This window comes from Dasypus novemcinctus, chromosome 18, assembly GCF_030445035.2.
Source record: "Dasypus novemcinctus isolate mDasNov1 chromosome 18, mDasNov1.1.hap2, whole genome shotgun sequence".
In the NCBI taxonomy this organism is placed as follows: domain Eukaryota; kingdom Metazoa; phylum Chordata; class Mammalia; order Cingulata; family Dasypodidae; genus Dasypus; species Dasypus novemcinctus.
This window is the reverse complement of record NC_080690.1, coordinates 74,518,565-74,531,169: the sequence shown is the minus strand read 5'-3', so window position 1 is coordinate 74,531,169 and position 12,605 is coordinate 74,518,565. Positions and strand designations below refer to the sequence as shown.

Genomic DNA, 12,605 nt, shown 5'->3' with positions numbered 1-12,605 from the left:
GTGAACCCCTTCTGCCATGACCATAGAACCCGTGGGTCTCTTTATCCCTCAAAAGAACCAATACCTGGGGTTGTATCTACCTTATCTGTCTCTTAGACTCTGTTCAGTTGTACATAGGGATATTCCTTCTGACAACCTCCAGACTCTTTTTTAGAGACTCACAGCCTTATAATCTCATTTCTTCTTTCCATTTTCCCCTTACATTAGGTCAAACCGCTTCCCGAAGTCATGTTATTATATGTAGACAGGTATATTCTGCTGTTCCGCATTGAATCTTTAATTCAAGGTCATTTTCTAGTTGCTTCTTCAGCTGGTATGTGGTAATGATCCCTCGGTGCCAGGGAGGCTCATCCCCGGGTGTCGTGTCCCACGCTGGGGGGAATGCATCACATCTACACGCTGAGTTTGGCTGTGAGAGTGGCCACATTTGAGTAACATGAAGGCTGTCAGGAGGAAACCCCCAGGCACAATGCTACTCTAGGCCTTGTTCTTATTGCAGGTGCATAGGCTCAAAAGTGTAGCCATTAGTATCAAGAGCCCACTGTTGGGCCCTCCTTCCTTCCTGGTTCTTGCCGTTGCACCTGGAGGATTGCCGCTGCTCTCCCAGGGCCCACAACAGTGACCTCCCGGCCAGGAGCCCAGTACCCCCCCAGCTGTTGTTTTTAATTGTTTCCACTATGAGTATATATAGACATTACCATATACCCTGGGCATATGCCCTGTATAACTCCCTGTCAACCATATATATCCTGTCAATAACATCCCATATCAGTATTCCTCCGCTGCCATTGTTGAACCACTCTGTGATCCAAAACTTCCCGTAAAGTGAATCCCAACATAATGTCAGCTTCAGAAGAGTCTTAGATCACCAAAATTCATATATACCATATACAGTATTTCCCCAGATCCACCATAAAACCTTTTCCCTTCCACAGCAATAATCTTTTAACTTATTCATATCATATTTCCTGAAACTGATGTACAGATTCCGAAACTATAGTTTTCAAACAAGGTAACATTTGTGCTTACTATGTGGTCCATACTTTAGGTTGTACAGTTTTCTACATTTTTTAGTTATCCTATGTTTTGTCTTATGGTTTTCATTATTAGTCTGTCGTCCCCTATATGTTTTTGGTGTAATATTAGCTGTTTTATATTCATCCTCGTGTACTCTCACATAACTCCTCTTTTGCCCCCTTATTTACCTTTGTTCTATCCATTGCACGTCCATTTTCCCCTCCCCTTAGGGCCCACAATGCCTGCCAATCTAATGCCCTGGGAGCCGTCCTTTCTCACGAGAGATACAGTTCTCTCTATTCGATGGCATTAGTCTTCCCCAGGATATGGGTCCACCCCACCCAATGGTAGAACCCACCTTGGCAAAATGAGCCTTCAGCTATTCCCTCCGGAGTCCGTCCCGCATCAGACCATACCCGCTGAGCGTCCTAACCAGGTGACCCTCCTACTTATACTTTGATACGTTTTACTCAACATTTAGTTCTCAGTGAACTTCTGGCACTCTCCCATGTTTGTATGTTGCCCCTCCCTCCCACCTATTTCTTGGACCATATTACCCCTCTTCCCATCCCCAGCCCCCCTCAAACCCAGAAAACCCCACCCGAAGGTAACCCCTTGCCCCCATTTTGTCCCTTCTTTGTGCTCATACTTACCCCCAGCTCATCACAGATTCCACCCCTACAGACATTAACTCACATCCTTCCTCCACCCCCCGATTTCCAGTAAGCCACTTTTCCAGACTCTAGCTCTCTGAGGCAGTTAACCTATTTCATATCATTGAGGTCATATAGTATTTGTCCTTCAATGCCTGGGTTGCTTCACTTAACATAAGATTCTCAAGGTTCATCCATGTTATCACGTGCGATTGTAGTGTATTGGTTCTTACAGCTGAGTAGTATTCCATTGTGTGTATATACCACATTTTATTGATCCACTCATCTGTTGATGGACTTTTGGATTGATTCCAACTTTTGGCGATGGTGAACAATGCTGCTATGAACATTGGTGTACATATATCAGTTTGTGTCCTTGTTTTCAGATCTGATGGGTATATACCCAGCAGTGGTATTGCTGGGTCATATGGCAAATCTATGGATAATTTTTTGAGAAACTGCCAAACTGTCCTCCAGAATGGTTGGATCCTTCTGCATTCCCACCAGCAATGGATGAGTGTTCCCCTTTCTTCACATCCTCTCCAGCATTTGTATTCTACTGTTTTTTTCATGGCTGCCAATCTTATGGGAGTAAGATGGTATCTCATTGTAGTTTTGATTTGCATTTCCCTGATAGCTAGGGATTTGGAGCATTTTTTCATGTGCTTTTTAGCCATTTGTATTTCTTCTTTGGAGAAGTGTCTGTTTAAATCTTTTTCCCATTTTTTAAATGGGTTGTTTATCTTTTTGTTTTCAAGATATATGAGTTCTTTATATATGCAAGTTATAAGTCTCTTATCAGATATATGGTTGCCAAATATTTTCTCCCATTGTGTGGGTTCCCTTTTTACTTTCTTGACAAACTCCTTTGAGGTGCAGAAGGCTTTAATTTTGAGGTAGTCCCATTTATCTATTTGTTCTTTTGCTGCTCGTGCTTTTGGTGTGATATTCATGAAGCCATTTCCTATTACAAGGTCCTGTAGATGTTTCCCTACACTGCTTTCTAAGGTCTTTATGGTCTTGGCTCTTATATTTAGGTCTTTGATCCATCTTGAGTTGATCTTTGTATAAGGAGTGAGATGGTAATCCTCTTTCATTCTTCTACATATGGCTATCCAGTTCTCCAGGCACCATTTGTTGAATAGGCCATTCTCTCCCAGTTGAGAGGGTTTGGTGGCTTTATCGAATATTATATGGCTATATACATGAGGTTCTATATCTGAACTTTCAGTTCGATTCCATTGGTCTGTGTGTCTCTCCTTATGCCAGTACCATGCTGTTTTCACTACTGTAGCTTTGTAGTATGTTTTGAAGTCAGGAAGTGTGATTCCTCCTATTTCGTTTTTCTTTTTCAATATGTCTTTGGCTATTCGGGGCCTCTTTTTATTCCAAATAAAATTCATAGTTAGTTTTTCTAGTTCCTTAAAGAAGGCTGTGTTGATTTTTATTGGGATTGCATTGAATGTGTAGATCAGTTTTGGTAGGATAGACATCTTAATAATATTCAGTCTTCCTATCCATGAACAGGGAATATTCTTCCATTTATTTAGGTCTTCTTTGATTTCCTTGAACAATCTTGTATAGTTCTCGATGTATAAGTTTTTTACCTCTTTAGTTAAATTTATTCCTAAGTATTTGATTTTTTTATTTACTATTGTGAATGGTATTTGTTTCTTGATTTCCTCCTGATCTTGCTCATTATTGGTGTATAGAAATGCTACTGATTTTTGCGCATTGATCTTATAACCTGCGACTTTGCTAAACTCATTTATGAGTTCTAGGAGCTTTGTTGAAGATCTCTCAGGGTTTTCTATATATAGGATCATGTCATCTGCAAATAATGAAATTTTGACTTCTTCCCTTCCAATTTGAATGCCTTTTATATCTGGTTCTTGTCTCAGTGCTCGAGCCAGTACTTCCAAGACAATGTTAAATAGGAGTGGAGACAATGGGCATCCTTGTCTTGTTCCTGATTTTAGAGGGAAGGATTTCAGGATTTCGCCATTGTAAACAATGTTGGCTTTAGGTTTTTCATATATACTCTTTATCATGTTCAAAAAGTTTCCTTGTATTCCGATCTTTTGGAGTGTTTTTATCAGGAAGGGGTGCTGTATTTTGTCAAATGCCTTTTCTGCATCTATAGATATAATCATGTGGTTTTTTTCTCTCAATCTGTTTATATGGTGTATTACATTGATTGATTTTCTTATGTTGAACCATCCTTGCATACCTGGGATAAATCCCACTTGGTCATGGTGTATAATTCGTTTAATGTGTTGTTGAATACGATTAGCAAGTATTTTGTTAAGAATTTTTGCGTCTAGGTTCATTAGAGAAATTGGTCTGTAATTTTCCTTTCTTGTGGTGTCTTTGTTTGGCTTTGGTACTAGGGTAATGTTGGCATCATAGAAGGAATTAGGCAGTGTTCCTTCTGTTTTGATTTTTTGGAATAGTTTCAACAGGATTGGTGTTAGTTCTTTCCGGAATGTTTTGTAGAATTCACCTGTGAAGCCGTCTGGCCCTGGGCTCTTCTTAGTTGGGAGATTTTTAATGACTGATTCTATCTCTTTGCTTGTGATTGGTTTGTTAAGATCATCAATTTCTTCTTTCGTCAGTATGGGCTGCTTATGTATTTCTAGGAATTTGTCCATTTCCTCTAAATTGTCATTTTTGTTGGAATATAGTTTTTCAAAGTATCCTCTTATGATAGTCTTTATTTCTGTGGGGTCAGTGGTGATATCACCTTTCTCATTTCTTATTTTGTGTATTTGCATCTTTTCTCTTTTTTTCTTTGTTAGTCTCGCTAAAGGTTTGTCAATTTTGTTGATCTTCTCAAAAAACCAGCTCTTGGTCTTGTTTATTTTTTCAAGTGCTTTCTTATTTTCTATTTCATTTAGTTCTGCTCTTATCTTTGTTATTTCCTTCCTTCTTCTTCCTGTTGGGTTACTTTGTTGTTGTTTTTCTAATTCCTTCAAATGTGCAGTTAATTCTTCAATTTCTGCTCTTTCTTCTTTTTTGATATATGAATTTATGGCTATAAATTTCCCTCTCAGTACTGCTTTTGCTGCATCCCATAAATTTTGGTATGTTGTGTTATCATTTTCATTTGTTTCAAGGTAGTCATTGATTTCTTTTGAGATTTCCTCTTTGACCCACTGTTTTTCTAAGAGTGTGCTGTTTAATTTCCAAATTGTCGTGTGAAGTCTGGGTCTCTGTCCCTTGCAAATTTCCAGCTTGACTCCACTGTGGTCAGAGATATTGTTTTGTATGATTTTGATCTTTCTGAATTCATTAAGCCTTTCTTTGTGGCCTAGCATATGGTCAATCTTGGAGAATGTTCCATGTGCGCTTGAGAAAAATGTATATCCTGCTGTGTTTGGGTGTAATGATCTATATATGTCTATTAGATCCAGCTCTTCTAATATACTGTTCAAATGTTTTGTTTCTTTAGTGATTCTCTTTTGAGATGTTCTGTCCAGAGTTGATAGTGGTGTATTAAAATCCCCCACTATAATTGTAGATGCATCTATTCTTTCACTTAGTTTTTCCAGCGTTTGCCTCACATATTTAGAGGCGCCCTTGTTAGGAGCATAAATATTTATGATTGTTCGATCTTCTTGACAAATTGTCCCTTTCACTAAAATATAGTATCCTTCTTTGTCTCTCACAATTGTTTCGCATTTAAAGTCTATTTTGTCTGATATTAATATAGCTACTCCTGCCTTTTTTTGGTTGTTGTTTGCTTGTATGATTGTTTTGCAGCCATTCACTTTCAACCTCCATGAGTCTCTGGGTCTAAGATGTGTCTCTTGTAGGCAGCATATAGATGGGTCGTATTTCCTTTTCCAGTGTCCCAGTCTGAATCTTTTGATAGGTGAGTTTAATCCGTTGACATTCAGTGTTATTACGTTTAGAGAGTTATTTATGGTAGCCATATTTTGGTTGGATTTGTGTTTGTTATATTTTGTTTGTATTATTTTATTTTCCCCTTCTATTTTTGTCTTTCTTGTTGCTTTTACACTCTCCTCCATCTCTGACTGTCCTGTTTTTTCCTTTCTTCCTGCAGAATTCCCTTAAGAATTTCTTGAAGGGGAGGTTTCTTGTTGATATACTCTTTCAGTTTCTGTTTATCTGTGAATATTTTGAACTCTCCATCATTTTTGAATGCTAGTTTAGCTGGATAGAGTATTCTTGGTTGGAGATTTTTTTCCTTTAGTACCTTGACTATATCATACCACTGCCTTCTTGCCTCCATCGTTTCAGATGAGAAATCAGCACTTAATCTTATGGAGTTTCCCTTGTATGTGATGGTTTTCTTTTCTCTTGCTGCTTTTAGAATTTTTTCTTTGTGTTGAGCATTGGATAATTTGACAAGTATATGTCTTGGTGTGTGCCTGTTGGGGTTTATGACCAGTGGAGTGCGCTGTGCTTCTTGGATATGTACATCTGTCTCTTTCAGTAGATTTGGGAAGTTTTCATTCATTATTTCCTGCAACACTCCTTCTGACCCCTTTCCCTTCTCTTCTCCTTCTGGAATGCCTATAATACGTATGTTTGAGCGTTTTGCGTTATCATTCAGGTCCCTAAGTCCTATCTGGATTTTTTCTACCTTTTTATGGACCACTTCTACTATCTGTTTGATTTCCAGTGCACTGTCTTCCACATCACTAATTCTCTGCTCTGCCTCTTCTAGTCTGCTGATATTTGCTGCAAGTGTATTTTTTATTTCTTGAATTGTGGTGTTCATTTCCATCATATCTGTTATTTTTTTGCGCATGTCTGCAATTTCCCCTCCAAGTGTTGTCTTCACGCTGTTAACCTCTTTCATTACTTCATCAAATTTGTCGGTGATAAATGTTCTGAGATCTTTCATTGCTTGTGCGAAGTCCTGCCCCCCTTCCTGATTTTCAGTTTGTTGATTGGATTCAGCCATGTTTTCCTGATTACTGGTTTGGTTTGTAGATTTTTGTTGCTGTCTTGTCAACATTTTTTCTTGACGGGTTTAATCAGTTCCTTAGCTTCTTTGTCTAGTCTTGGAGATTAATTAGCTGTTGTTTTTGCGTAAGTGTTATATCTTCTCTTTGTCACTTTGTTCTTCTTATTCCAATTTCTTATTGCTAGTTAAGCTCACTTTAAAGGAAAGTATTAGTGCTGGGGAAAGTCAATTGTGTAAGGAAGGAAAAAGTGTGAAGTAGTATTGGTGATATATGTTTACAAAGCAACAATATGAGTTCTGGGAGGATGGAGGTTAGATCATGTAAATTGTGTAGAGTTATAGTAGTGGGAAAGTACCTATAATGAGGTAGACGACTGAATATGGGAGGAATGTGGTACGTACTAAGAGGCTATTGTTTTCGTGAGAGAGGGAAAGAGAAAAGAAAGGTAATAGTTTCAGGGACGAATACCAGATGGAAAACTAAGCAAAGGTATTAGAAATTAAGAGTTAGACACTTTGTGGATCAAAGAAAGGGAGATGGAATATAGGAGAGATAGCAGATGGTGGAGGATATCAAGTTGTAGGGGAAAGGGGATAGTGTAGATAGGCTAAATCTATTCACAGAGAAATGAGGCAGTGGAGGGTGAGGAAACCCAGCAAATGTGAGGTATTTCCTGTAGGACCTATTGTATTGTTAAGGTAAAATAGTATAAGAAGAATATTGGGGACAAGAAAGAGAGGATTGAAAAAAAAAAACAACAAGAACAACAATAACAAAAAATAAAAAAATAAAGAAAACAAAACAAACAAACAAACAAAAAAACCCAAAGAACAGAAACCCCGCCGCCAGGCTCGGCTGGGCTCAGCCGGCCCCGGTCCCCCGCCCGCCGCCCGCCGCGGCTCAGCTGGTCTCGGCTGGGCTCGGCTGGGCTCTGGTCCCCCGCCTGCCGCCCACCACGGCTCGGCTGGGCTCGGCTTCCCCTCCCGCCGCGGCTCGGCTGGGCTCAGCTGGGCTCGGCTTTCCCGCCCGCTGCCCGGCGCGGCGCAGCGTGGCTCGGCTCTCCCGCTCGCCGCCCGGCGCGGCACGGCTGGGCTCGGCCGAGCTCAGCTGGGCTCGGCCCCCCCGCCCGCCGCAGCTCAGCCGGGCTCGGCCGGAGTCGGCTTCCCCGCCCACCGCCCGCCGCCGCGGCGCAGCGCGGCTTGGCTCTCCCGCCCGCCGCCCGCCGCAGCGCGGCTAGGCTCGGCTGGGCTCGGCTCCTTCACCCGCCGCCCGCCACGGCACAGCGCGGCTCGGCTCTCCCGCCCGCCACCCGCCGCAGTGCTAGCTGCCTCGGCTTCGCCTACCCAAGGAGGGAGTCCTCCACTCGTAGCTGGGATCTCCGTGTATATTTCACAGATGGATCCTCTCTGTTACCTTCCCTCCAAATCGATGTCCAGATACCTCCGGACCAGGAAAAATCCCGAAACAGCCGGCCCCAAAGAGTCTCCGACGCCTCCCAGCCGATTCCCCCCAGGAGCTAGTAACCGGGAAGTTCACTCAGCTGCCATCTTGCCTCCCCCTCCTGAAAAGTCCCAAATTATATCTTATAGACCAATCCTTTCCATTACCTTCCCACCAAATCGATGTCCAGACACTTCCTGCCCTGAAAAAATCCTGAAAAAGCCTGGTCCCGGAGAACCTCCAGCAGTGCCCAGCTGCCTCTTCCCAGGAGAGACGGCAAGGCAAGCTCACTCAGCCACCATCTTCAGAAAACTCTTAAGTAGCTCCTTTGTGTACATAGTATCTTGGATTTTCTTCAAAACCCTAATTGCTACCTTATATTATATCTTTTACTGCCTGCCTGCCTCACTAACTGCAAGCAGTTACTTAGCCTCTTTCCCCCCCCCTCACTAATATATTCCCAGTTTTTACAACAGTACCTGCCACAGTTTAGGTACTTAAAATATTTGTTGGAGTGAAGTACCTGATATTCTAGCATTTGTGATGGAATTCTGAGATGGGCACTCACGGTAAATTTTAATTTTGTTCTATAAGCAGGACTCCCAGGTTCTGAGCAGGATATGTTAACTTCATTGGGCCAAGGGAGAGAACTCTGGAAAGAGAGAGGACAACAGCGCCACTCACAGAAGAGTTAGAATGATGAAGATAGGAGAAATCATATGTCCTAATTCAGCAGCTCACAAAACTGGGAACTTTGAAATAACGGCAAGTCTCAAATACGATAGGACTATGAACAAATAAATATAAGCATTTTTCAACAAAACCTCCCAAAGGAGTCTTAGCTCCTTTGACCTCCTCTACTTTCTTCCTTCTTAGACTGAGGCTTCATTCCTTTTTATTCTGTGTATTCTGGGGATCTTTTCCTTTTTCTGCTCTGTCCCTTTTATATTCAGACACTGACCCTCTTTAAGCCCCCCCCTCCACACACCCACACACACATTTTTGGGGACAACTCTGTTCTTTAGAACTGCCATCCAATGGCTAATCCCATACAGTGAGAAAATATTCTGACTCTAGTTCACTCACCTTCATTTTTTCAAGTCAATAAATAATAATTTTTATTCTTCTATGTCATGAGGAATATGATTCTAGAAGCCATCATGGTTTGAAAGAATACTAAATTTTAAAATTAATTTATATTTAAATTGTCACATGTGGCTAGCGTCAATTGAATTAGCACAAATCTGTTAAGAAATTTAGACTCCTGGGTTGCATAAACATTGTTCATAGCAATCCTTCCCCACCCCCGCCCCCACCCCTCAGGTCAAATCATATTCTGTCCCTTGGGAAAAAAATATTTTAGGATTTTTTTTAAACTCTACCTCATCCAAATCACAAAAATTCTAATTACTCTGTGTCCACCTTCACATAATGTGGATGTTTACATCCTCTGACTATGTTACATGGAGTAAAAAGTAACAGCTACAAATGATCTAGCTTACCCAATGTCCATTCCAGAAGGGCAATGACATTTCTGCTTTGTTCACCACTGAAAGGTGAAACAGTTACAAACTAGGTACTTGATAAATATTTACTGAATGAATGCATAGATTGAATGTAAGGCTATTGTTGCTAGGAGCCTCGGTATAATGTAAGATCCTAAAATTTATGTAGGTCCCAGGTTTCAATGGATCCTTCTTCACATTCTTCTGGGAAAATTGAACTGACATATGTGCTCCAAACTCCACTATTCAAATATTGTTCCTTTCCTACCAACCTACTATAAAGTTTTAATTTTTAGCAACGTTCAGATACCAATGATCTTATCTCTTTTTGCTTCATTTAGATGATACCAGGCATTCCAGGTATTAGTTGACAAAATCTAACAGCTCGTGTGTATGTGTCCTGTTTAACACTAGATTATGTCTCCAAATTTCTGTATAGATTTATGTAGGATAAGTGTATCAGACTTTCCCGGTATCTGCATCTATGTGATTTCTATACTTACTGGTCATATAGTGAGTCAAAAAGTTTTGCCCAACTGTTTTCTACATATAATATATCTGAGTTTCTCTCTTATGGGTCTTTTGTCACATGAAGGCACTACTACATTCGCTGCATGAGGAAGGTTTCTTAAATTCTCAGTTGCTTCCTGAGGGTGCTCATCTGGCCAGAGGCTGTTCCAAAAGGACTACATTTCCATTTGCTAGTCCACTGATGTTTAATGATAGCTGAGGGATCACAGAAGGCATTTCTGCAGGCACCGTATTAATAGGTTTTCTGGCATGTTAACACGGTTTCGCCTGTACGTAATGAGCTGTCATTCTCTGCACAAGGATTTCCAACCTTGACCGAACCTACATATTTCTCACTCATGTGTATTCTCTTATATATAGTAAGGCAAGACTTGCATTCAAAAGCTTTCCCACACTCAATCCATTCATAGGGTTTCTCTCTGTATGAGTTATTTTATGTACAAAAACCTGCTTCATTGTGATAATGCTTTCCTGCATTCACTACATTCATGGGGTTTCTCTCCTGTGTGAATTTTCTGATGTTTAATGAGTCCTGACTTCTATGAACAGCATTTTCCACATTCACTGTGTACATGGAGAATCTTTCCTGTGTGAAATCTCTTGATGGGATATGAGGCCTGTCTTCTGGATGAAGCCTTGTGCACCTTCACTGCATATATAAGGTTTCTATCCAGTGCGAATTCACCGATGCCCAATGAAACAGACTTTCTGGATGAAGCCTTTTCCACAGTCATTGCACAATGGGGTTTCTCTCCTGTATGAGTTTTCTGATATTTAATGAGATGTTATTTAATGAGGAAGCCTTTGCCACATTCACTGCATCTATGAGGTTTCTCTGCTTTTTCAATTCTCTTGTGGGTAATGAGCTCTCCCTTCCTATAAAAGGCTTTGCCACATGCAGAACATTCGTAACGTTCTTCTCCTGTGTAAGTTCTTGTGTTCAGTGAGCCAGGACTTTGTGGTATATGCTTTACCACATATTCTGCATCCAGGAGGTTTCTCTCTTGGATGAATTCTCTGATGATTAGTGGAGCCGAGACTTCCTGGGAAGGCATCCCCACATTTACCGCATATATGGGGTTTCTCAATTTTGTGAGCTCTCTGATGCTTAATGAGTTGACAAGTGGTGCTGATGGGTTTTCCACTTACAGAAACTTTAATTTCAGTATGAACTTGCTAGTGCTTTGCATAGAGAAAGGACTTTCCATCTCCATTACATTCAGCAGTGGTCTTTATTTCATAACTTCTGGTCTGGTTGGCTGAACTTAAATTTGATTTCATTTCCTTTGGCAATATGATATGGGAGGGTTACTGGTTTAGGATGTTGGATTTGTGGGGCATGCAGGACACGGCACACCTGGGCAGGCTTCAAGGGAGCATGTGAGTGTTTATCTTGTCATAATGTGTTGTATCATGGGTGGAGACCCACAGAATGAATGGGAAGGGTTGGATTCTCATCCCTGGCAGTCCTGCTGTGTTCTCAAATAGAGGGGTGAGAGTCTCTTGAGAGCATGAGGTGCCTAATAGAGGAGTTCAGACCAGTATGTCAAGCCCTCAATGCTGTTGCAAGTAACTATGGATCTTGTTCTTCAAGGAGTGAAACCTGGTAGTTGCCACGAGCTCAAAGGGGAGGAGGAGAGAGAATAGAATACATGAAACATGGGACATTTTGGGGGAAATGGAAGTGTTCTACATTATCTTGCAATGATGGACACAGCCATGTTAAATTTCATCAAAATTTATAAAAGTATATGGCCCAAAATATAAACCATAATGTAACCATTGACCATGGTTAGTAGCTATGTTTCAATATTTGTACATTATTTTAACAAATGTACAATCCACATATAAAACGTTATTAACAGGGAAAAGGGGAAAAGGGGGAGTATGTTGGGTATATGGGAATCCCCTCTATTCTGTACATGACTTTTCTGTCATCTAAAACTTTTTTTTTGAAGACAAAATGAAAAAAGTAAGACACTGGGGGAATAAATGGAAGAAAATGTCACTGTACCATACAAGACAACAGATCTTATAGTGATGAAAGACATATGTCAAACATTTTAAAAATATTTTTTCATTTTTTATTATTACAATTAAAAAATTTCTGTATTTTATATCTTATTTTAAAAACCATCATTATTACTGCATTTTCTTATTAATTGTATTTGGCTTTTTTATTGGCTTCATTTTTGAGGACGTTTTGGATCACAGAAGGGTTTCAACTATGACGGGGAGGATCATTGGTGTAAGGTGTCAGTGATGGGGGATACATGGGAGAAGGTTCACTTGGGGGCATACATATAAGACATAAAAATGTGTTCAAGTGTTCATAGGGCACTGTCACAGTGTGTGGAGATTCACATAATAACCAAAAGAATATCAAATTCCCATCAAGGGGAGCTCTCCCCCACTCTCTAATGGAATAGCAAGAATCCCCCAAGTACAGGGGCAATGACTAGTGAAGGAGGATGGTCCATTGATGGGCCCTTGATATTGGTGACTGTACTTATGAACCTTTA

The 12,605-nt window shown here is 40.6% G+C and overlaps 1 pseudogene; it reads right to left on the bottom strand.

The window, feature by feature from the left end:
- Window positions 1–10,535: 10,535 nt before the first annotated feature.
- LOC111763223 (zinc finger protein 350-like) overlaps window positions 10,536–12,605 on the bottom strand; it is a 33,277-nt pseudogene continuing 31,207 nt past the window's right edge.